The following is a 26,842-nucleotide window of genomic DNA, read 5'->3' as shown; positions in this document are numbered from 1 at the left end:
GTGAATTTTAATTTATGAAAATGATGACTTATTTAATGTTACAATGGTAATACAACACTTTTTCTCCATTTGCCTAATGCTTATCAGCTAGCTGCTATGATAAATTTTGTCCCTCTCCATTTTGCCAGCTGCTCTGATTTAGCACCTCCAAAAGGAGTGTAGACCTTCTGGTTTTGAAATGAGGGATGTAGACCAGTTTTCCAAAACGTATTACTTAAATTAGACTGTAGTCTTATGCCCATATCTAGGTATCTAAATAAGGGGCCTTGTAGGAGATTTGTGGCCCTCTTTGGGTATGTCTACACAGCAAAGTTATTTCAAAATAAAATCCTTTATTTCAAAATAACTTTACCAGCATCTACACAGACAAACAGCTATTTCTAAATTAAATCGAAATAGCGGCGGGATTATTTCAAAATTGGTAAACCTCATTCCACGAGGAATAGCGCCAATTTTGAAATTGCTGTTTTGAAATAAGTGCTGTGTAGATGCTTATTTTGAAATGGGGGCCTCCAGCCCTTCCCAGGGTGCCCTGGTGGCCACTCTGGGCACAACCAAGAAAACTCCTCTCTCTCCCCTCCTCCCTCGAGCTCTTAAAGGGGTAGACTCTGGCCACAGTGCCTTTGCCAGCTCCAAGCCTGCCAGCCCAGAGGGTATGTCTACACTACCCTCCTAGTTCGAACTAGGAGGGTAATGTAGGCATACCGCGCTTGCAAATGAAGCCCGGGATTTGAATTTCTCGGGCTTCATTTGCATAAGCGGGGCTCCGCCATTTTAAAATCCCCGCTCGTTCGAACCCTGTGCCGTGCGGCTACACGCGGCACGAACTAGGTAGTTCGGACTAGGCTTCCTAGTCCGAACTACCGTTACTCCTCATTCCACGAGGTGTACTGGTAGTTCGGATTAGGAATCCTAGTCTGAACTACCTAGTTCGAGCCCCGTGTAGCCACGCTGCATGATGCCATGGATCTCATTCTGGGGGGTAGGATGGTCCGTGACCCCCAGGTGGTCATCGACCTTGGGGCAGAGCTTGCTGACTCCTGCTGCTTCAGCACCTGCTGCCTCCCCAGCTACTCCTTCCACTCCTTCTCCCCCTCCTGCTTCTTCCTCCCCACCCTTCCCACAACCCCAGGGATTCCGAGGCCCCTGCACCCACAGTGCTGGGAGACAGTGGGCCAGCAAGACCCCCAATCCTGAGTCGTGAGCTTCTTGCACATACAATGACATTTTTTGACTTCTTTATCTACCATTTGTTGATTGGGCACAAGAAATCAAGGCTAAAAAATCAATGCCTGTTTCAAATCTGAATATACAGGTTGGGTTTGCATCCAAGAACATCAAAACAGCCCTAGCTAAGGCATTTAAGTGTTGAATCTGTGACTTTAGATCAGATTTAGATTAACATTTCCTGATGTTTAAAATAATTTAGGGTTCTGTTAAATCGAGTTTCCCTAGAAAGTATTATTAGAACCTCCACAACTATCCATTTACATGTTACAGACATCTACTGACTGGGAGATCTTCATGCTTAACAGCTCAGTGAATAGCTGCGGGTTTGTCTGTGTGAACCACATGTAATTTTTACTATACAGATCAATTATGTGGCAATATACTTTTTGTGGCAGGGATTACCATTTGCTACATATTTGTACAAGTGCCTAGTACAATAGGGCTTTGTTCTTGCTCTAGCTCCTATATGCCATTGCAATACTGAGATTAAATAACGTATTAGTGAAAGGATTTTTTTTATCAATTATGTATCAAAACATTTAAATTTTCAATATTATGTATACTGTGAAATTTTGAATATTATGTGCATTAAAATCCATAAAACATCTTTTCTTACAATACATTGTGTTGGGAACAGAACATAGTGTAGTAATGTACAGATTATTTAAAATATATTTTTCAATAAGGTATTGGCATTATTCAGATTTCTCTTTTGCTGTGTTCAGTGTTGGTTTACTATAATAGAAATGAACTTTTTTAGATGGGCTAAAAGCTATAAAGAACATGACACAACTAAAGAAAAGAGAGCAAGTATGGACAAAACAGCCTTCCTTTTATGGATCATATTGTAGTACTTTGCAAGGGTACAATACAGCTTAAAAGATTAATATCAAAGGTGCTTAAAAAGTAACATTGCATACTGGTCATATATGGCACTGCTAAACTGAGGAGCTGAAAGTTATAAAAACAGCCATGCTGTTGTGGTGCACGTCTGCTCTGGTGTTGTATTTCAACACTTAAAACAAATATGAAAAAATAATTGTAAAATTTTGCTGAATTGTCAAACCCTAGGAAAAACATCACATAGAAAAGGGGCATGGTCTCTAGCAGAAATCAGATGGGTGAAATAATTTATCACTATTCATTTACATTAAGAAATTAATTACGTTCGAGGGAGTTTGAACAACTCATAGGCAATTTAATTAATAAGAACTACTAGGGAACCTAATCTTAAAAGCAAAAATTAACTATTCAGAGAACCTGACATAAGTCTTAACACAAACAAATGATGTCTGCAGAGCTGAAGAATTTGGTTATGCTGACAGCATTATGGTTTGTGCCTTCCAAAACAAATTAGACAAAAAAATGTAGTTCATACTGCAGTAATCTGTGATGGCTATGAGTGCCCATAAACAAGGGCAAAGTCTCCAACATAAGAAATACAGGTTGAACTTCTCTAGTCTGGTACCTTTGGGACCTGACCAGTACTGAACCAGAGAACTTGCCAAACCACGAGAGGTCAATATTGCCTAGCAGTATTACCAACACTTCCACTGCCTACTCAGCTCTTAGAAGTAAACTAGAGTCAAATAACAGCACAGAACACTGGCTGTAAATAAACGTAATAGGACCATAGGACACTGGGCCATACCCATGTTAAGTGGACATCTGGCTAACTAAAATCATGCCGGACTGTGGATGTTGCCAAACCAGAGTGCCAGACTAGAGAGGTTCAACCTGGCATATGTAGAAGAGTGTACAGCAAACATGTTTGTTAAGCAAATATCTCTTTATATATATTTTTTTTCCTGATGGGCAACATCATCACATCATCAGCATTGGCAGAGTGAGAAGGAGAAGCAACGTCCATGGCTTAGGGCAAGACAGGAACCCTTCACCACTGGGGCTGAGGTGATTTTTCCTCTACCCCCCTAAGAGCGAGACCGGGGCTGGGTATGGGTGCATTGGAGGGACAGGGTCCTGGGTGTTCCAGTGGGAAAGGAGTCTTGGTCTAGCCCAGTTGTTCCCCTGATCCAGCCATGGCCAACCCGAGGCTCGCACGCTGCATGCAGCTCTTCCCCCCCGCCCCCTGTGGCTTGTAAGCCACCACCGCACCCCCAAAAATGGCGCTCTCCTCCCGGCTCCCTGTGCTGACCTGGGCAGGGGAGCCATCCGGTGTGGCCATGAAAGATGTAGAATTAAAGATGGCATTGGGTGCCTGCTCGACAAACATGACCGGGGGCTCCTTTTAAAGGGACAAAAGGATGGTGGGTTTTTTGGTTTTTTTGCTTGACAACTTTGCTCCTACTCTTCGCACAGGATCCACTGCTATCTTGGCTCTTGGCCCAGATTGGGTTGGCCATCCCTGTCTTAGCCCCTCCTCGGGGGGCTTCTTAGGCTCCCTGCTGGACCCCTTCTCACCTGCAGAAGGGTCGGGCGGTGGTAGCTCCTCACTGAACTCCAAGCTCCCTGAGGCCCCAGTGGTAAGCGGTTCCAGGTCCCCACTGTGCTGCCTGCTGCTGGGCTCCAGCTCCCACGGCCCAGTTGCCTCCTGCTCTGGCTCCCACTGGAGGACAGCACTGACTTGATGGGATTTGGCTGCAGGGCACTCAGTAAGCTCTGCTGCTTACCCTATCCCCGCCACTTCTCGGCCTGGGGCAGGTGGCAGTTCCCCACTATGTCGCAGAACAGTGTGGCCTGGCACCTGGAAGCAGATGCGGGGCCAAAGGTGACTGGATGGGAAGCAGCAGGGATGGGGGAGCAGCTCCACTCTCTTGCTGGATGAGGCATCTCCGCAAGGCCAGCATCTCCTGCTGGGTGAAGTGTGGGGTCTGCATGGCTCTTCTCATCAGCCTCAGTGAGAGCTGAAGGTTGCCTCCTTGGGGGGAGCGGATGGGGGGGTTGGCATGTGTAGTGGCCGGGGGGGGGGGAGGGTGAAATGCATAGCAGCCTGAGGGGGAGGGGGTTGTCACACATAGCAAACAGGAGCTTAATATTATCAGTATGAAAATAATACCAAAAATGAATACTGGGTTTGACATTATTTGCTGTTAATCATCAAACTAACCAATAAATACTGGCAACATTTGTTAATTTGTATTCAAGTGTAGGAACCTCAGGCATTAACTGGGACGACTCCCCCACTCACCCCACCCCACGCACACACACAAAAGAAAGAAATATAGATTCCTGTTCTGCAGATTTCTAAAAGGTAAGATACTTTGGGAAGAGATCAGTTTTGACTGATTTATGGTGAAGCATGGTCTACTGACCATTCATTGGCCATGGATAAAATTAAGCTTCAATTATGTGAGGTGTCAATCTGGTGTCTTTCACAAGCTCTATGTTTAATTTATGATCATAATTTATCTTTGAGATGCAGTAGTTCTTAAACTATATGTAGTTTCCTAAACAGAAGGGAAAATACTGTTCTTAAACCCCAAAACTTTACTTCCACTCCTGCAAATCAAAGCCTACAGATAAACCTTGGGCCGACATGGTATCTTACTGAAGTCTACCCACATGCTACTCAGTGCAAAATGGGTCCTTAAAAAAACAAAGGGTTGAATACTCAATTTGTTTAAATTGTTGTAGCTCAGTTGAAGTCACTGGATCTATAACAATGTACCCTAGCTGAGAATCTGGTCCAAAAGCAGACAGGTCTGTTTGGGAAACAAATAAACATACATGACAATGATTGGTGTGATGATAAACACAAATTAAGAATAGGGCTGCGAAGCAATTAAAAATACTCACAGTTCATTGCACTGTTAATTTCAATTCACCACTTGGAAATACTTTCATGCAGTCTCTTTGACATGACAGTTGAACTTACAAATATAGAATTATATACACAAATAACTGAACTCAAACATAAATTAATTTAAAACTTTAGGGCCTGCATCTTCATCCAGTCCCACTTCTTATTTAGTCAATTGCTCAAACAAACAATTTTGTTTACATTTGCAAGAGATAATGCTGCCCACTTCTCGGCATCTGAAAATGAAAATAAGTATTCATATGACACTATTGTAACCAATGTCACAAGATATTTACATGCCAGATGTGCTAAAGATTCATATGTCTCTTCATGCTTCAACCCTCATTCAAAAGAACATATCCATGCTTAAGATTGGTTCTCCTTGATAATGATCTAAAGCAGTATGGACCAATGCATTTCATTTTAATCATCTGAGTCAGGTGCCACCAACAAAAAGTTGATTTTTTCTTTTGGTGATTTGGGTTCTGTAGATTGTGCATCAGAGTACTGCTCATTTTATACTTCTGAAAGCATGCTCTACATCTCAGACCTCTCAGATTTCAGAAGGCACTTCAGATTCTTAAACATTTGGTTGGGTGCTGTAGCTACCTTTAGAAATCTCACATTGGTACCTTCTTCACATTTTTTCAAACCTGTAGTGAAAGCGATTTTTAAAAGAACAAGTGGTGGATCATTATGTGAGACTGCTTTAGCACAAAATATATGGCAGAATGTGGGTAAACTCAGAACAGAAGACTTAACTTCTCTGACAAGGAGTTCAGTAAGAAATTTAATTAACACATTATTTTTTTGAGGAGAGTTAGCATAGAAGCATGTCCCCTGTAATGGCAGCTGAAGCAATGCCAGCTACAAAAGTGCCATGTGAACACCTGTTCTCACTTTCAGGTGACACTGTAAGTAAGAAATGGACAGCTTTATCTCCCATAAATGGAAACAAACTTGTTTTTCTCAGCAATTGGCTGAACAAGAAGTAGGACTGAGTGGACTTGTAGGCTCCTAAGATTGACATTGTTTTGTTTTTGAGTGCAGTCTGTACCAAAAAAAAAATCTGTTAGCAAATTGTAATTTCTTGATAAAGAGATTACACTACAGTACTTGTATATTTTGAATTGACTTGTATTTTTGTCACTTTTAAGAGCAAATATTTGTATTAAAATAATAATGGAATGAGCAGTGTATAATTTGTATTAAGTTATAATTAAAATCAATATATTTGAGACTGTAGAAAAAAAATTCAAAATGTTTAAGAAATTTCAACTGATCTATTATTATGGTGATTAACACTGATTAATCATAGTATTTTTTAATTATGAATATTTTGAGGCAATTATGCATGTTAACTGTGATTAATTGAAAGCCTTAATCATGACCTATTCTTTTTCCTAAATAAACTAGTTTCTAGCTAATTATAAAAGTTATTTAACTGTAGGAGACAAATATTTTATTCCCTAGTACTTTTCTGCTGCATTTATATACGATGGGTGGCAGCTTGAGTTTTGGCAAGGCTGGGACCAATATTTGGCACCTGCTGAGTCTAATCAGTATTTATGCCTTTCATGTTCTGTGGCATTAGCTCTGTGGAACATAAAAGAAGCTGTCAGTTTGTGTATGCCGAGGTTTTTTGTTCTAGCTTTATACTGATTTGAATGCCTATCTAAAAAATGTCTTGAGAGACTATAAAAGGAAATATTTTGTCCTGTCTGATTATTAGCATGATTTCTCATCTGCTATTTGACTGAGAGACATGAACCTTTACATCTAGGAAATTAAATTGTTCCACTGCTGGAACGTTTTTTGAAGTAGAACCAGAAGTTCGTAAATCCATTCCCAGGATTTTAGCTAGCTCATAAGATTCAAGATCCTGGACCCCCATCCTTAAATATTTCAGGCAGAATAAAGATGCTGCAACTCTAACAGAAAAACATGAAACAAAATAAGAATGGAGATATTGATGCCTGCATTGTAGGAATGCATCTATTAACCAACTAAGTTTGTATTCTGTTTTGAGCTATAGAGGAGAATGAGTAATATTGTGTAAAAAATTCAACAAAACACACTTCACATTGGAAGGATAATCCGCTAACATTCCCTTTAACTTTACTATAAGAAATTTATCAGAAAACATTAATTTTAAAGCATCTATTAGACCCTTGTTAGTATTTTAATATTTGTATTACTTATATTCTCCCCAGTCATTAACGTCATAAATTATTTTCTTCCTCTTATTCTTTTCTGAATTTTATTTCAAAGAACATGTACTGAGAGAGTTTTAGAGGAAGTGCTCATAGTCTTTTTTTTATCACTTCTGAAACATTTCCAATAACTTTAGTAGGGCTTGACTTCTACAGATACCAGTTTTCTCACTGGCTTAGAATTTAGACAGAATGTGATTTCTGTCCAAGAGGCTAAGTAAATATATGCAAAAGATGGAGATACAATTGGTGGGCTATACCCTTTTGATGGTTATACATACCAATGTGCACTTTTCTCTGAGGATAGCTGATTCAAAGCACAACAGCATTCTATCTAGTATCTAGTCTCCACTTATTCTGATTTCAAAATTAATAGGATTGTTTCTTTAAAACCAAAGACTGATAAATATGATCAAAGAAAATTATTGAGCTAAAAGAAAATATATTTAAAATTTTATATCGACCTCAGTGGGAAAATAATATAGTGTAAAATTCTCTCCCACACCAAATCACTGCTAGATGCAGGCTGAGACTTCAGGCAATTTGTTAGAACTTTCTGATTTTCATGGCCAAACAGTTCTAAGTTATCTCAAAGAGTTCTAAGTTCCACCACTGTAGAAGATCCATGCAGTAACATGTGGACTAAGGGAGATTTAAAAATGGTGGCGTCCGGGAACATGCAAATGAAGCCTGGGATATTTAAATCCCGGGCTTCATTTGCAACTCTGCTTGCCCTCATTATCCTACCTAGCTTGAACTAATGAGCTAGTGTAGACATACCCTAAGAGATGTTCTTTGTGTTTTAATTTTTTACTCAGTTGCTCTGTAACACCTATAGCAACCAAGTATGCTTTATCAAGTATATATTTTTTTGTTTTGCTAATAAAATCACCTTTTTTTTAAGGCAATGATTTGATTCTGGTGTCCTGGGAGGAAACAGGACGTCTGTGTGTGTGTGTCTGCCTGCCCAAGACTGAGCGGTCAGCTACCAGAGACTGCAACTTGTTTTCTCTTTTTTCTTTTTTCAGGCTTTCTTGGGGCAAAAGAGCTTGGGGTATCCCTGGGGAAAGTATTCAAGTGTTCCCTTCTGTGGGTTTTTTTTTTAGGGTTTAAATTATTAGATGGTGGCAGCTTTTGTTTTTCTCAGAACCAGTGCATCTGTGACTCTGGGAAGTTTTTGTAAATAGAGCCTATTTAAGATGTCTTGCAGGCCCCCATCTTCTGCACTCAGAGTGCCAGGATAGGGAACAGTACTGACAGAGACCTCCTAGTTTAAATCTTCCTATTTGTTGGGGGAGGGGGATAATTTGATTGAGGCCAGTTGGATCAAGGTGAGCAGGTCTTGATAAGGAGCTGCATTAAAAAAAATATTTTTTTTTAGGGTTTGGGGATGATTGAGTCTTCAGGGTTTGGGCCTTCCAGGCAGTAGGATGCTCTCTGTTCTGAGACTTGCTACTGAATCAGAGCTGCTATTTTTAAGCCTGAGATGACAGGAAATAACAAAAATAAAAGAAGGAGACAGGGAGGGCCCATCTAAGGGGTTGTTGATTAAGGGCCTTGGCCCTGCACAGATATTCTAAGTTATTATGATTGACATTCACCTGGTCTGGATAGCAAACCACCTAGAGATAATAATACCATTCCTGATTGAGGCAGTTTTATTCACTATCATGCTTCCTGTGCATGATTTCATGGATTTGTTCTGTGGGGGTAATTTTCTTGGAATAGAAAACACGTGGTGGCCACAACACACAAAAAGCACGTAGTTGGGGGCCACAACTGGGGAGAAGCATTGCTCTGATTGCCACATTGGGATCTACTGTTTAAATAGTGAAAACTTATGTAGGATCAGGATGGACCAGTCTGGGGACAAAAGTGAATATGCATTTTAGCGTTTCACAGGCAAATTAGCGAAATGCTGCAAGTTGTAAATGTTTCAGCACGGTGGCATCGAAACAAGGACAGCGGTCACCCTAGTTCAGTCATTCTTGATACCCTCTGAGGTCAGGAAAAACCTCCAAAACTCTATGAACTGGAGCAGGTTGCACTTTCTAGCTTGATGTAGAGGCCATGCTGGTGTAGCCTTTCAAGGATGTGCATGGCGTGCTGCTCTGCACTATCAGAGAAAATCAGAATTCCACCTAGTTATATAACCACACACTGCTGTCCCATATGTAGCAGATGTGTTTTTCAAACCAAATGCGATATTCAAAGTGACCATAACTCATTCAAAAAGCAGCTTTTCATTCATCCCCTGCTTTAATGTGTACTAAATGGTACTTCCCTTGAAAGCCACACAGACACCTCCCCTATGGCCAACAGCTCAGGCATAAGTGGCAGTGGCTGATGATTCCTGATTGTCATTTGGTTCAGAGCATAGATAATCAAAGTCTTCCATTCTTCTTCCTCACAAACAGTATTGACACCCCTGTGGGCAAGGTGGATTTGTGGATAAAATTGCACGGTCAATTTTTGTTGAAGCTAAATCTACAGGGTGATTAACATGGGCTTCAGTGTGGTATGAATGCCATGCTATAAATTCTGTGGGCAGCCATAATAACAGTGTAAAATAGATAGTCGATTTTCTTTATTTTAAATATAGTGTGATCACTGTACTAGGATGAGAGTCAGGGATCAAGATGGTTGGATGATCTGGCCAGCTTGTGTACTCTTACTTATGGTTCCCAGGAAATATATCATTCTGCTTATTTCCTCCTTCCATTCTTGCAATAAATTATTGGTCCAGGTATTAAGATCAGGAACCAAGCCAGTGTCAATAAGCAAACTGGGGGTCAGAGCCAGACCCATAAACAAAGAAAAAGCAAGATTCAAATTCAGTGCAGCAGACAGTGAGGAAGTCTCTCAGTTGGTCAGGCAACTTCCTGTCCTTCCTCCTACCTTAAATAGTATGGCTGGGCCAACTGGTGGAGCCAAGCATTGTCTCGAACCAGAATATTTGTAGGCAATGAGTCTGTGAGTACTTCTAACCCCTTACTTTAGCCAAATGTGAGGGATTCCTAGGAACCTATAGGATAGCTAGCTACATCCACACAACTAACTTAATCTAATTTCAACACTCTCCTTGGCACACAGCATTTAGTCATGGCTATAGTAAAAACAAACAGAAGTTAACTCATGATAATTGCTTTCCATTTGAATTTTTATAAGTGTTGGAAATGTATTCATGGGTAGAAGAAAAATATAAAGCACAATCTAGAGTCTATATTTATTAACAACTTCCTTTCCTGTGTAACAAGGTGTTTTCATCACTACAGCCAGTGCTTGTTTAGTCCAAAGATCTGGATTCCACTTTTCATGAGACTCTCATACTAACAGGTAGTTGCCTCCAGAATGGATGCCATCGTGTGCCTTTCGTTTCCCTTTAATATAGCTCTACACCTTTGAATCATAGAATCATAGAATCACAGGCCTGAAAGAGACCTCAGGAGGTCATCGAGTCCAGCCCTCTACAAACAGAAGGATGAATCCCAGCTAATTCATCCCAGCCAGGGCTTGGTCAAGCCGAGACTTAAAAACCTCTAGAGATGGAGATTCCACAACCTCCCTAGGTAACCCATTCCAGTGCTTCACCACCCTCCTACTGAAATAGATTTCCTAATATCGAAACTAGATCTGCCCCGCTGTAACTTGAGACCATTTCTCCTTGTTCTGCCATCCGTCACTACTGAGAACAGCCTCTCTCCATCCTCTTTGGAACCTCCCTTCAGGAAGTTGAAGGCTGCTATTAAATCCCCCCTCACTCTTCTCTTCTGTGGACTAAATACGCCCAAATCCCTCAGGGTATGCCTACACTACAGCATTATTTCGAAATATCTTATAGTTAATTTGAAACAAGTTATTTCGAAATAACGCGTCTACACACAAAATGCATTTTGAAATAGTGTTTTGCTATTTTGAAATAGCGTGTCCACACTGAAAGCCTGGCTGCGCTTTCTGCAGGCTGCCATCCAGGAGGTCCATCGGGGGGGGGGGGGGGGGGGCTGTCAGTATCCAGGAGGCCCTGAAGGAGAGCTTCCATCCTGAGGAGCACTAAGAACCTCCCTGGTCTGCCCCACTGGAGGCTTGTGCTTCATTCCTTCCTCACATCCTTCCACTTTATTTAACAAAACAGGGGGAATGAAACTCTGGTGAGACTGGGGAAAGGAGGTGGAAGAGGGGAGAAGAGAGGGTGGAAGAGGGGAGGGAGAAACCTGGGAGGAGGGAGCTGGAAGTGGGAAGCAAGGGGAAAAAGGGGGAGGGGAAGCTCAGGGCTCAGGGATGCGGATCTCGCAGGACCAACTTGATTTTCATGCAAATCTGCTCCTGGATTCTCATGTGGCCTTTGGTGGCCAGGCTGGCAGCTATCCTGCACTAGACGGCTGCGATCCTCCATCTAGTGCAGAGATCATGGATGTTGGGGGCATCCCCCCCAAACCTGAATAAGGTCCATGATTTCCAACCTAGACCAGGAAGGCACCCAACTTCTCCGGGCCCTGGCAGACTCCTGGGAGCTGGCAGACTGCACCTGGGATGCGGTGGAGGGCTGGCTGCCAGTGGCTTCGTGGCTCATGTTTTGGGGCCACTGGGTCAAGAGCAGTGACTGCTGGCTCTGGGCTGGCAGGCTTGGAGCTGGCACAGGCACTGTGGCCAGAACCAACCCCTTTAAGGGCTCCAGGGAGGGGGAAGGGAGAGGAGTGTTCTTGTTTGAGGCTGGAGTGGCCACCAGGGCACCTAGGGAAGGCTGGAGACCCCCTATTTTGAAGTAAGTGCCTACACAACATTTATTTCGAAATAGCTATTTTGAATTTGGCATTATTCCTCATGGAATGAGGTTTTCCAAATTCAAAATGAGCGCTCCGATATTTCAAATTAGTTTCAAAATAGCAGTTTGGCTGTGTAGACACCAGTAAAGTTATTTTGAAATAACTTTGCTGTGTAGACATACCCTCAGTCTCTCCTTATAGGTCCTCCTTTGGTTTCTTTTCATAACCAGTGTATTTCCTTAATTTCAGTTCATCCCTCCTGGCCTCACTTGTCAAAGACTTTTTCTTGCACTGCTTTCTTTGTATTGCACAGGCTCATCCTGCATACACTTGGTGAGATGGATGAAAAGATGTCAGTTTTATCACCCCTGATAAAGCTTAGTTCTAAGAACTGCCTCTCTTCTGGTGATTAAGCCGGAAAAAAAGCGTCTAGACTGGCCCGATCCTCCGGAATAAAGCTCTTTTCTGGAGGATCTCTTATTCCTATCTATCAGGAAAAGGGCTTTATTCCGGAGGATTGCGCCAGTCTAGATGCTTTTTTTCCGGCTTTTCCCCAAGCCGGAAAAAAAGCGGCGGACATGTTTATTTAAATCCGCGGGGGATATTTAAATCCCCCGCGGAATTCCCTATCCTGACTTACCTGATTTGCATCCCTTTTCCGGAAATTGTGGCCAGTGTAGACGTAGCCTAAGTGTGTAAGGATTTGCCTAAATTATAATTGTGTATCCCTCATCTATTATCCACATGGGGCGCCTTGACTATAGAAGATTAAGGAACCATAGGAAAGGGCTCTCTTCCATTGCATCAAACATTAGGGCTGTGTCTACACTGGGCCACTTATTCTGGAAAATCAGCCGCTTTTCCGGAATAAGCTGCGAGCTGTCTACACTGGCCCTTGAATTTCCAGAAAAGCAACGACGCTCTACTGTACAAAATCAGCCGCTATTCCGGAAAAACTATTCTGGTCCTGCTCGGGCGATCGGGGCTCTTTTCCGGAAAAGCATGTCTACATTGGCCACAGACGCTTTTCCGGAAAAAGGGCTTTTCCGGAAAAGCAGCCTGCCAATGTAGACGCTTCTTTTCCGGAAAAACTGAAAACGGAATAGTATTCCGTTTTAAGCAGTTCCGGAAATTCATGCCAGTGTAGACACAGCCTAGGAGTTCCAAGCCTACCTACAGCTTCTTCCGGGGTGTTTTCGCTTAAGTCCTTTTCCAACTTGGTTTATCAGGGAACTCTCTCCCTTTCATAGGGGTACCAACCATCTGACCTTGCGAGAAGTTTCCATATAATTACCAACATACACCCGAGCACTGGACAAAATTAAGTTAGGATACCTTTCAGAGAGATGTACTCCACCTACCCAGAATGACCCAGTTTCCAATATGATAGTTTGATGGGTAAATAGTGGCCCACTTCCCTTGCTGGATTTCAGAGCCTATGCTCCTTCCAAATGGGAATATCTACACTGCCCATTTTAGTTTCACAGCAAGAGCTTAAACCAGTTGACTTGGATACTGAGACTCATTTTTATATTTTTTTTTCACAGTTCCCTACCAGCTGAGAGCAGACGGTTCTAACTTCAATAACTAGTGACATAGGGCACCCAGCAGAATAAGGGGAGTCACATAAGCACAATAGAAAATTTGAGTGGAAGTTTCAGATCCTTACAGGAATTTAGCTGATATTTTAAGTTACTTTGGAGGTTCTGAGCCAAGAGTTTATTTATTGCAAAAATGTTTTTTTTTTAAATAAACATTTACATGTTTAAAAATAAACCAAAGGTTAAATCATAGCCTGTTAAAATTGTCCACACTTATTTCTCATGAAACGGGTAGTTTTATGACACAATTTACTTGCTATCCTAAGCAAAGCTGATTGTAAAATACAGATCTAACTATGAGAATCATTTAAATCTGTTCTTGTAAAAAAATGAAGACATCTTTTAAATGCAAGATATTTATCGGTAAGGTAAAAAGATTTAAAGTTGGGGGGGGGGGCAGTCTTAGCTTACTTCAAAAGCCAAAATGGAATCAGCAAACATTAGGGACAAAAAATCCACAGGAAAATTAGTGTAGAGTGCTAGCCTTTGATCAAAGACAAAGCAGGAAACTACAGGACAGAAATCAATGTATTTTTCTGTATTTTGTGTAAAACCAAGTTAACTCTTTGTCGAATAGATCCCATATGAGCCTTCCTGTTCTGTGATCAGCAGTTTCTTGTTGATTAAATGAAAGTAACTTAAAGTCTCTCCAATATAATGATAATTACAGCAGTTTAAAAGCATGCAAATTCTTCCTATGCATTTTCTGTTTTCTGATTTATGCCATACATTTTGTTAGAATAAGGATGATACATAGATGGGGGATACACAGAAAAAGGATGATATTGTGATTAAAGCACTTAAGAGGGAAACTGGAGACCGTCTTAATTGCCAGCTCTATCACAGATTTCTTGTTTGACCATGAGCAAGTCACTTACATTCTCTGCGGATACCCTAAAATATCATGCCATGTGACTGTGATTAGATGTTTGGCTTCATTTGTGTTCACTTCTCACTGGGATACACCTTTATATTTTTATACAAACAAGTTATGTGTCACCTCTGATACAGTTACTGCCCTCTGATGTTCTAACTGTCACCCATCACCTTCTGTGATGTGTTGGTTTGCTCAAAACAGCTCTATTATGTACTGTTTTGAGATGTTCTGGTATGATTTGGGAGTAATGTGTAAATACAAAGATGGAGCTGAACTTCATTTAACACTTCGTTCATTGGGAATCAGGTAGTTTTCTGCGTGCGCGCTCGCACCCACCCACACCACAACAGAAAACATGACTGATGTCTAAGGCAAAACAACTTTGCATGCAATTCACTGAAGTCTATTTTTTGTTGTTTCCAGAAATAAAATGTAAACAAGGCCCTAACATTTCAGCCTTCAAATTTTCTTGATGAACCACAGAAAAAGATCATTCCTGACAACAGTAGAATAGAATAGCACTATCCAGGGAAAGGGTTAAATTGTCCCAGAGATATGGAAATCAATTTGCTCCTCTTTCTATTTGAAAGCTGTCACAGATTAGAAAGAATAAACTACTACTGAAAGATATTTCATTAGAATATTTTATTACTTAACCTTTTTTATTCCTCTGTTGAATATCTTCCTCCATCATTTACCTCTTTTGTGTTCTTCAGTATCTCTCTGTCTGGTATAATAATCTGTAGGATTAATATGGATTTTTTTCATTTAAGCAAATTCCTAAGTCATATTGTTTTCTTTTTCCTTCTGTACTTTCTCTCTATAGTGCTCTCACATATGTATTTCATTTACTCACTCCTCCTGTGTCCTGTTGGCCTTAATGGACTCCCAGACCCACCAGTACCTGCTTAAGCGCTTGGTCCATAGACTGGAAGTGTAGGTTGAGTGGGTCTTGGAGGCCTCCAACCCAATGGTGGACATCCTGAACATGGAAGCCCCATCCAACGTAGCCTTGCCTTCAAACAAGACAGTCAGTAAAATCAGAAAAGATGTGTAGCAAATGCTGGCCTCCAACCCCCGCTACAGACAGGCATGTAGAGTGTGGTACTTTTTCCTCAGGCTGGTCACGAGCATCTTTTTTCTCACTTGCCTCCAGGTTTGCTTGTGGTCCAGGTATCTAACTGCTGGGAGCAGCAGGGACAGGTCTGACCCTACACTTAAGAACAGGGAGGCCAAATAGATGGATGTCATAGGCTGTAAACCTATGCTTTGTGAGGATTGCAAATCAGGATTGGCAGCCAGCAAGTGCTCCTGAGCCGATATGCCTTCAGGTGGTCATGGACAAGTTCACAGACCTACTACACCAGGGCTCATGGCAGGAGGACCATGTGTTGTCTGAGGAGGGAGAGGATTTATCCTGTGCAGCCCTCTAGGCTTCCCTTGACTCAGCCTGTGCAATGGCCTGCACCATGGCTATGGGCTTGATATTGAGGTGAAGTTCTTGGCTGCAGGTTTTTGGCATCCCTCCAGAGGTCCAGATGACTAAGGGGATGTTCAAGGGGATGGAACTGTTTGCAGATCAGACTGACATTTGCAGGGGTGAAAGGACTCTAGGGCAACTCTTCAATCCCTGGGGATCCACACACTGGCCCTTCAGAGGTGCTCATTACACCCCAAAGCCCCCTCCACTCATTCCAGCAGGGCCCCAGGCCCGAGTTCCCCAGGCGCAGAGGCAGAAACAACAATAGGACCAGCAGACAGACATCCCATTCCTCTTCTGACTGGGATATAGGGTCCTCTAACGGGCCCCAGGCTGAGCCTTTCAAGGTTTGCTTGGGGACAGTATACCAGTCAATTTTCCACCATTGCCTTTTGTCAACCGCCTATCCCTTTTCCTCCATGCCTGGTCTGGCATTATGGCAGATTGTTGAGTCTTAGGCATGGTGGAAAACAGATATTTGATCCCATTCCTTTCCCACCTCATGTCCCAATTCCTCTTCAGGGACTTTTCTAATGAGCATCTCTTGCAATTAGAGGTGTGACCACTTCTCAAGCTGGGAGCTATAAGAGAGATCCCAGTGGACCTCAGTGGCAGGACTTTTTATTTCTGTTACTTTTTAGTCCTCAAATCAAGGAAGGGTTTCATTCCATCTTGGATCTCAGGGGTCTCAATGTGTTCCTAGTAAAATCGAAGTTCAAGATTGTGACAGTAGCTTCTATTATGTTTTTGCTCGCCATAGGAGACTGATACACAGCTCTCGATCGAAAAGATGTTTATTTCTGCACTTCCATTGTGGAAGCCCACAGATGCTTCCTGCATTTCAATGTGGGTTGGGACTACTACTAATTTACTGCACTCCCCTTTGGCTACTCTACAGCCCCCAGGGATTTTAACAAATGTATGGCAGTTGTTGCTGCATTCCTCTGGAAGAGACAGGTACAAGCTTTCCCTTATTTGGATGACTGGCTCATATGGGGAACCTTCTCTACCCAGGTTTTGGATCATATCTCCCTGATCAGGCATACCTCTCTTCAGCTGAGCTTCGTTTTGAACGAGCCAAGTCCACTCTGCTCCCCACTCAAAAAATAGAATTTGTGGAGCCGGTCTGGATGGTACAACAGCTGCGGCCTCCCTGCCAACAACTTGGTTCCTCACCATAAAGGAGGCCATTTCTGAGGCTTGTCTATCCCCCAACACCACAGCCAGGAGCTGCATGAGGCTTCTGGAGTTTATGGCAGCATGCATGTACAGCATGTGCAGCACGCCAGAATCATTACAGTTATGGCTACTGTGGATTCACAACCCTGCCTTCCAGCTCATGGACAGGGTGTTGACTGTGCCTGAGGACTTCATGAAATCCCTCAAATGATAGCTGTGAGAGGATGTCATCTGTTCCGGGCTGCCACTCAACAGTCCTCTTCCGTCAACCTGGTTGGTGACGGATGCCTCCAGCACAGAACTGGGAGCCCACCTTGGTGATCTAAAGGACTCAAGGTACGTGGTCTTCCTGTGACAGGGCACATGCCCTGCACTGGCCCTTTAAGGGCAAAAACCTAGCCCTGAATGAGGGCTGAGAGTGAAGCCGCAGCTGAGGCAGTTGTTGCTAATGGGGGCTATATAAAGGAGGACTCTTGAAGGGAGAGGAGAACTTACTGCTGCTCTGGATAGAGAGCAGGCGGGACCTGGTTTCCAGAGAAGCAGAGCAGAGCAGGGCTGGGTGAGGAAGGTAGGGCTGGGGAAGCTCTGGCCAAACTAGTTCCCAGGTTGCAAGGCCTGAAACCACTCAGGATGCATCTCACTTGTGTGGCCCCAACTGACTTTTCTGTGGGTCAGTGGCCCCGACTCAAAACAGGTTCCCCGCCCCTCTCATAAAGACAAAGCTGAAACATTTTGGCTACGTCTAGACTGGCATGATTTTCCGCAAATGCTTTTAATGGAGAAGTTTTCCGTTAAAAGCATTTGCGGAAAAGAGCATCTAGATTGGCACAGACGCTTTTCTACAAAAGCACTTTTTGCGGAAAAGCGTCCCTGCCAATCTAGATGCACTTTTCTGCAAAAAAAACCCGACTGCCATTTTCGCTATCGGGGCTTTTTTGCGCAAAACAAATCTGAGCTGTCTACACTGGCCCTTTTGCACAAAAGGTTTGCGCAAAAGGACTTTTGCCCGAATGGGAGCAGCATAGTATTTCCACAAGAAGCACTGATTTCAGACAGTAGGAAGTCAGGGTACGTCTACACTACAGCGCTAATTCGAATTAACTTAGTTCGAATTAGTTAATTCGAACTAAACTAATTCATACTAATGCATCCAGACTAAAAAAATAGTTCGAATTAGCGTTTTGCTAATTTGAACTAGCATGTCCACACAGAGTGGACCCTGAACCAGGGTTAAGGATGGCTGGAAGCAGTGCCGGCAGGGCATCAGAGGAGGACTTAGAGCGTGGAGATGCTGTCTCAGGCTAGCCGAGGGCTGTGCTTAAAGGGACCCGACCCCCACCCCGGACAGACAATTCTCAGGGGTACCCCACTTGCAAAGCAGTCCTGGCTTGGATTGCCCGGAGTACCCACACTGGGCCCATCACAGCACTCGGCCATCAGCCCGGCTGCACTTGCCGCAGGCTGCCATCTGGGGAGAGGGGTCAATTGGTGGGCTGCAGGAGAGCTTCCACCCCCAGAAGCCCGCAGCGCCAGCCCAGTCCTCCCCATCGGGGGTTCGTACCCCATTCCTCCTTCACCTCCTTTCACTTACCCTTCCCTAGCCCCCCTTCCTGATGTACAAAATAAAGGACAATTGTGTTCAAAAATAGAATCTCTCTTTATTGAACGAAACTGGGGGAGACTGGGAAAAGGAGGTGGCAGAGGGGAGGGCAACTACAATGATGAGGGGTTTGGAACAGGTCCCATATGAAGAGAGGCTAAACAGACTGGGACTTTTCAGCTTAGAAAAGAGGAGATGGAGGGGGGATATGATAAAGGTCTATAAAAGCATGAGTGGGGTGGAGAAGGTGCATACAGAAAAGTTCTTCATTAGTTCCCATAATAGAAGGAATAGAGGACACCAAAGGAAAGGAATGGGTAGCAGGCTTCAAACTAGTAACAGAAAGTTGTTCTTCACAAAGCAAAGAGTCAACCTGTGGAACTCCTTGCTGCAGGAGGCTGGGAAGGCTACAACTAGAACAGAGTTTAAAGAGAAGTGAGATCAAGTCATGGAGGTTAGGTCCATGGAGTGGTATTAGCCAGGGGGTAGAAATGGTGTCCCTGCCCAAAGTTTGTGGAAGGCTGGAGAGGGATGGTACGAGACAAATGGTTTGGTCACTGTCTTTGGTCCATCCCCTCCAGGGTACCTAGGGTTGGCTGCTGTTGGCAGACAGGCTACTGGGCTAGATGGACCTTTGGTCTGACCCAGTACGGCCATTGTAAGCTCAGTGCTCAGGGTCGGGGGTCTCAGTGGACCACCTTGATTTTCATGCAAACTTGCTCCTGGGTGGACAGGCTGGCAGCTCTCCTGCCCTAGATGGCCACTTTCCTGTGCCTAGTGCTTAGGTTGTGGATGAGGTCCATGATGTCCACACTAGACCAGGCGGGTGCCCGCCTCTTGCGGTCCCAGGCAAGCTCCCAGGAGCCACCAGCCTGGTCCCGGAAAGAGGGGGAGGGCTGGGGGGCATTGGGTGGCTGGCTCGAGCCATGCCAGGTGCAGGGTCTGCTGGCTGGGTGCTGGCAGGCTTGCACCTGGCACGGGCATCGTAGCCAGCCCGTGCTCCTTTAAGGGGTCTGGGGCCGGGAGGGGGCATACGAGTTTCCCTGGTGTTGGCCAGAGTGGCCACCAGGGAAAGCTGGGGAGGGCTAGCCTCCCACTAGTTCGAATTAAGGGGCTACACACCCCTTAATTCGAACTAGTAATTTCGAACTAGGCTTAGTCCTCGTAGAATGAGGTTTACCTAGTTCGAACTAAGCGTTACGCTAGTTCGAATTAAGTTCGAACTAGCGGAGCGCTTGTGTAGCGCCTATCAAAGTTAATTCGAACTAACATTCATTAGTTCGAATTAACTTTGTAGTGTAGACATAACCTCAGTGTTCCTGCGGAAATTCAAGCAGCCAGTGCTTTTGCGGAAAAACTTGCCAGTCTAGACACAGCGTTTGTGTTTGATAAGATTTTTTTTTTTTAAATGAAACCTGGCCAACAAGCACCCAATTGGAGCCAAGCTCCCTTCTGGCTGCAGCATCATAACACTCCTGCACCCCCACCCAGACACAAAATCTGAGCCTATTATACACTGGAACCCCCTGTCCTGAGCCTCTAATATTCCCAAACATCTGCACCCCCACATTTCCAGTCTTCTGCCACAACACTCCTGCACCATCCACACACTGAAAATCTATGTCCTGAGCCCATCATCCTTCCAACCTCCCTGCCCTGAGCCCCTCATATACCCCAGCTCAAACACCTTCACTCTCATAGCCACAAGCCTGTGGCTTGCTCAGCATACCAACCCTCCACCTGAGCCCAACACTCTCCTGCCTGGAGCCCCCTCCCTGAGCCAGTGTCCTCTTCTTTACTTCCTACAAGTTTGCGGATGACACTAAGCTAGGGGGAGAGTTGGATACACTGGGGGGCAGAGATAAGGTCCAGAGTGACTTAGACAAATTGGAGGATTGGGTCACAAGAAATCTGATGAGGTTCAACAAGGACAAGTGCAGAGTCCTGCACTTTGGACAGAAGAATCCCAAGCATTGTTACAGGCTGGGGACCAACCAGCTAAGTAGTAGTTCTGCAGAGAAGGACCTGGGGGTTACAGTGGATGAGAAGCTAGATATGAGTCAACAGTGTGCCCTTGTAGCCAAGAAGGCTAATGGCATATTAGGTTGCCTTAGGAGGAGCACTGCCAGCAGATCCAGAGATGTCATTATTCCCCTTTATTCGGCTCTGGTGAGGCCACATCTGGGCTACGTCTAGACTAGCATGATTTTCCGGAAATGCTTTTAACGGAAAGGTTTTCCGTTAAAAGCATTTTCAGAAAAGAGCGTCTAGATTGGCACAGATGCTTTTCCGCAAAAGCACTTTTTGTGGAAAAGCGTCCGTGGCCAATCTAGACGCACTTTTCCGCAAAAAAGCCCCGATCGCCATTTTTGCGATCGGGGCTTTTTTGAGGAAAACAAATCTGAGCTGTCTACACTGGCTCTTTTGCACAAAAGTTTTGAGCAAAAGGGACTTTTGCCCGAACCAGAGCAGCATAGTATTTCTGCAAAAAGCACTGATTTCTTACAGTAAGAAGTCAGTGCTTTTGCAGAAATTCAAGCAGCCGTTGTAGACAGCTGGCAATTTTTTTCCGAAAAAGCGGCTGATTTTCTGGAAAAACTGGCCAGTCTAGACACAGCCCTGGAGTATTGTGTCCAGTTCTGGGCCCCCTACAACAAAAAGTATGTAGACGCATTGGAGAGGGTCCAGTGGAGGGCAACCAAAATGATTAGGGGGCTGGAGCATATGTCGAGAAGCTGAGGGAGTTGGGTCTGTTTAGTCTGCAGAAGCGAAGAGTGAGGGGGGATTTGATAGCAGCCTTCAACTTCCTGAAGTGAGGTTCCAAAGAGGATGGGAAAAGGCTGTTCTCAGTAGTGACAGATGGCAGAACAAGGAGCAATGGTCTCAAATTGTGGTGGGAGAGGTCCAGGTTGGATATTAGGAAAAAGTATTTCACTAGGAGGGTGGTGAAGTACTGGAATGGGTTACCTAAGGAAGTAGAGGAGTTTCCATTCCTAGCGATGTTTAAGTCTTGGCTTGACAAAACTCTGGCTGTGTTGATTTAATTGGGATTGGTCCTGCCTAGAGCAGGGGGTTGGACTTGATGACCTTCTGAGGTCTTTTCTGTCTCTATGATTCTATGATTCCTCCTGCACCCAAATTCCCTCCCAGAGCTTGCACCTCTCACCCCTTCCCAGTGCTTTTTTTGTAAGCCACAATAGTAGTGGAGACAGCATGAAGAGGCAGGGCAAAGTTGAGCCCTCCTCCCCCCCCAAAAAAGCGACAGGGTAATGAAGACCCAGGGAAAAGTTGTTAACAAATAACAAACAAAAGCAGCTGTGGGACAGTGTACCAATACCTATTTTCCCACAGCATGGTGAGGGGTTTTTTTGTTCAACAAACTTTTCCCCAGGTCTTCACGGCCTTGCCCCCACCTTTCTTTTTTTTTGCTCAACAACTTTGCTCCGGCTCTGTCTCCACTGCTATTGTGGCTCTTCATCTGGAACGGGTTGGCCACCCCCAAGTAGACCAACATTTCCACGTTAGATTTATCAGTTTAAATCTAATTAGTCCATTTAATTGCATCCTCCCTTAATAGGAAGTCCTGTGAGTAATAGCCTAAAAGATTTAATTGCTTTCCTTTTTATCAGTCCAATTTTTCCTATTCTGATGACATTCATTTAGAGCACTTGTGCTAGTAGTGTTTTAATGGTGGTGAGAAATATACCTATAAAAACAGGCCAGTTATGAAATAAACCAGAAGAAATCCTTATTATGGCAGGTCAGTATTGACTGGATGATAACTTGACATTCTCTATGCTGACTGATAAATCAGTTTGCAGTAACATCAGTGACTAAAACTTGTCACCACGGGATATTTAATCACTTTTACATTTTTATCTGTTCCATCACATCAATCATGTATAGCAATGTTGTTCAGTGAAAATACTCTTCTCTACTCCTCAAAAGGACAGTGCAATAATGGGGCACAATTTAGAGGTGAATAACTTTTTATGAGTACTCTTTCAGACAGCTGGAAGGGTCAAAACTCTAGTCAATTTCTGATATACACTGCAAACCCTGGCTACAAATTTAGACATGATTAAGGCTTTTATTTCTGTTCTACATTTTATTTTTGTCTTTATTACATTTTCTCCAGTGAGAAGTGCAATTTCCATTTTATTTTAATTTTAAATGGCTGATCATCGTGACCTCAATATTTCTCATACAGAGGAAATGTCTGAAAGGTACATCTGCTCTCTCACTAAGTACACTTTGCTGTGTGTTTGAGCTAAACAGTAGATGATTATGTACACTTACATGATTTACATGAGAGAAGTTAGGTTTTCTAAAATATACCATTTCAACTTTCTTCTAGTCTCATTAGTATGATTTGTGTTGTATAACATTCAGTTGCTGTTCCATATTTGCCCAAGTGTAAAATGTACACTGTAATTGTAGGAGCCCTCATGCTTGCCCAGAGTGTCTATTCTTTTTTTAAAAAAATCCATAAACATACAGGTCGTGGGCTAATTAGAAGTCAAGTCATTTCTTGCTACCAACATTCCCTTTAGAATTGAGGTGATTGGATCCCCGAAATACAGTTTGGAACTGGGATACTGCTGTGCCTTTTTAACTCTGTAGCCTGTGCTATCTGACTCAACAAAGCTTTCCTTGTGAAAAGCAGTAAACCACTCCAGGCACCGTTATCACTCAGCAATACAGGATGTGGCACTAGACTTCAAAAAGGCCCACAAAGCCCCTATGATAACATACGTGTTATTGTAACCTTGGGTGGCCTAGACTGCACTGCCTTTCTCTGCCCTAAACAAAACCAAAAAAACCCTCAACTCCCATCAGATACATCTACACAGCACCCTTAGCTTGAAATAAACTATGCAATTTTGCACTATGCAAATTGCATGGCTTATTTCAAAATAGCTTATTTCCTAATTTGGCACTGTCTTCACAGTGCCAAATTTTGAAACAACTCACTATTCCGAAATTCCCCTTAACCCTCGTGGGATGAGAGTTACCAGGATGTTGGAATAAGCTGCCCGAATAAGAATTCAATTTAATTAAAATAACTTTATAAAATCAGAGGATAAAGAAACAAATAATAATTTAATTTGTACAAAGTAACATAGCTCAGGGGTGGCCAACCCGTGGCTTGTGAGCCGCATGCGGCTCTTCCTCTTCCCCCCTCCTCCCCTGAAAGGGCAGTTTGTGACACCACCCCTGCATCTCCCGGAATCTCCCCTGTGCCCCTGAAAATGGCTCCTGCCTCCCTGTGCTCACCGGGGCAGGGGAGCCATACGGCATTCAAAATAGCGTATTCAAGATGGCGTGGCCAGCGGGAGCTGGATGTGGCCAAAAATCCTTAAAAAATGTATTTCTTAAAGAGGCAGTCCTTTTTTTATGGCTCAACAACTTCGCCCCGGCTCTTCACGCTGTATCCACTGCTATTTTGGCTCTTTGTCTGAAACTGGTTGGCCACCCTGACATAGCTATTTCATAACCCACTGATATTGTCTTCAATTACAAAAAACATAGAGAGAAACCAAAAGAAAAATTTGAACAAGTCAGTCTACACAGAACACAGTTAAGAAACTAAGAGATCCCAAAAGCTAAGGGTTAGTTGACCAAAGTCTCTGTTAATGTCTCTGCTCATCAGATCTGCACAATATACCGAGTCTGAGCCATCTCTCCATGGGCTTGTAGGGAATCTTCAGTTTGAGTCCAGGCAGACTCTTCCTCTGCTGTGGATCACTGCTAGGCAGCCAGGTCACTGATTAGCCAGTCAGATCACTCACAAGTGAACAGACTTAAAGAAACCCATTACAAGAAAACACAAAAACCCAGAAAGACAAGATAGAAACATGTAGAAATCCCCCCATTGCTACATGTAAACAGGAGTTGAAGAATCTCACTGGCTGAGAAAGTAACCAGAACAGGTTGGCTAAACGCAAACATCATTCCAAGCACACAAGGAACACAGGGGACGTTATTCCCCCCATTCCCGGTTCCCCTGGCGATGATTAACATTGTCCATGCTCCCCGTTAAAGGGTTAACAAGACCACTAACCTGCGGCAGAGTGAGGGACACCAGCCTGCTTTCTGCTCCTGGCTCAGCCTCTCCCAGGGCACCAGGCCCTTGGAAAAGCAGCTGCCCTGCCTGCCTGCCTGCCTGCTCATGGAGTCTGCCCCAGCAGCAGAGACAGAACCTATTGGAGCAGACCCCAAACTACCACACCCAGTTCCAGAAGCTTCTGGCGTGGAGCTAAATCTGCCTAACAACACTGACCCAGACAATGTTCACTCCTACCTCCCCCTCCTCCTCTGGGGTCTCTTAAAGAGATATCTCCCTATTAGATACATGGGTTACATTACACTTTTCATGAATTATTGCAGCCAAATATGAGTGATGAATATGGGGTTACAAAGTACTATTTTGAGGTACAGTGTGATAATTGAATAAGACATTATTCTCATGGCTTGTAAAGATCACTACTCTGTAATGTTGCTCACCCAGCATATTTCACTCAGTTGGGGGTACAATTATTCCCACAGCTTCTGTGAGAGACTTTATCACTCTTTGCTTAGAAGCACACTACACAAATGTGTGTTGTTACATTTGTACTTAAACCTTTACTAAACCCTGAATAGCTTGGAGACTACTGGAGTAAAATCATCTACAACCTGATCCATCCTGCATTCCCTTGGAGCTGTTTTAAGAAAAAGAGCTAAGGAGAATTCAACAACAGAAAGAGTTCTCGCAATGACCAAAATATATGTATGTAACAACCCCCTTTTTCCTCCCCGGGCTTACTCAGGAGCAGGTCACACTCACAAGTGTACCTGGTGCCAGATGGTTTTAACATAAAAGGAGATCCTCAGTACCCCAATGGTGATATTGTTTCATTGGGGATTCCCTATCCACCCCCTTACTGCAGTCCCTGGCTCAAAGAATATATAATGGTGGTGCCTCCAACTAGCTGACTCTGTACCTTAATGGTGTACCTTGGGAGTCTCCAGGAAGAAAATTATTCAAGCAATAATCTGGATCTAACTCCAGGACAACAATTATAAATAATATACATCCAATTGATTATTTAACAACTTAAAGAAATAGCGTTTAACAAATTAAAAGTGAATAAAATCAATTAACAAATTACACAGAAATAAGAGGAACTTATCTACACTGCCACCATTTATCCCACCCCAGAGCATGCACTCCTCTAGATTCAGAGTACCAGGCACTTGCTTGCATGGATGCGCTTGAAGGTCTGCAGCTGGAGTGGAGACTGTGTAGGTCTTGTGTGTGTTAGTCCAAGCTGAGCAGCCAGCTGCAAAATCCCTCTGCCACTGGAGCAGGCTCCACCAAATGCCAGCAGCTCTGGTTCCTTGGGCTGGTTACTCAGCCTCCCTTTGGATCCAGAGTTAGTCTGTATCTCTGAGGTCTGTCCCAGGCAGCACTTTCCCCAAAGAGCCCATTTACTTATAGCCTCCTCCTGTGTAATAGTTTCTGTAGTCCTTCTCAGCCACAGGCACAGCCAGAGTCTTTTTATCTAGGGCAATCAGCAGCCCTTGAAGCAGCTAGATCCAAGTCCTGCAGGCTCTCAGTCCCAGGCTGTAGCTGCAACACAACAGCTCCTGGACTGGATAAGGCTCCTCCACAGCAGCCTGGCTCCTCTGTCCCAAAATGGGAAGCCCCCTCTCCCAGCATGCACAGACAAGCCCCACTTCCCCCTTTTTCCTCAAGGGCTCATGGGAGTTGTAGTTTCTAGGGATAGATTGCAGCACACAGGATCCACCCAGAAAAAGTCAGAGGCCCCTTTATTAAGGGGACTACATGTATTTCTATTAAAGGGAAATGGCAAAAGAAGACACATTTCCATGATGTTGATGATAACACCTATCTGTGATATTCTAAAATATCAGAAAAAGTGCTCCAGCATTCTGCTGAAATATGATCACTACTGTGATTCCAAGGCCACAGAAATCTAGAGCCTTATATTGGAGTTTCTGATGGCCACAACATGCCATCAAGTATCAATTTAAGTACTTAATTGTGAGAACTGAATATGTAACATGCTCATGCTTTTGAATTTGCTATGTAACATTAAACACATACGTAGTATTACTGGAAAATTTCTGGTG

At 43.6% G+C, this 26,842-nt stretch overlaps 1 long non-coding RNA gene across 1 annotated transcript in view; it reads right to left on the bottom strand.

Annotated features, from left to right (window-relative positions):
- Nucleotides 1-26,370, bottom strand: part of LOC142827206 (uncharacterized) — a 70,273-nt gene extending 43,903 nt beyond the window's left edge. Inside the window, exon 1 of the long non-coding RNA XR_012901757.1 lies at nt 24,768-26,370. This is a non-coding gene — a long non-coding RNA (uncharacterized LOC142827206). The remainder of the gene's footprint in view (nt 1-24,767) is intronic.
- Nucleotides 26,371-26,842: the final 472 nt, after the last annotated feature.

Source organism: Pelodiscus sinensis, chromosome 2 (assembly GCF_049634645.1).
Source record: "Pelodiscus sinensis isolate JC-2024 chromosome 2, ASM4963464v1, whole genome shotgun sequence".
In the NCBI taxonomy this organism is placed as follows: domain Eukaryota; kingdom Metazoa; phylum Chordata; order Testudines; family Trionychidae; genus Pelodiscus; species Pelodiscus sinensis.
This window is presented reverse-complemented; position numbering and strand designations above follow the sequence as displayed.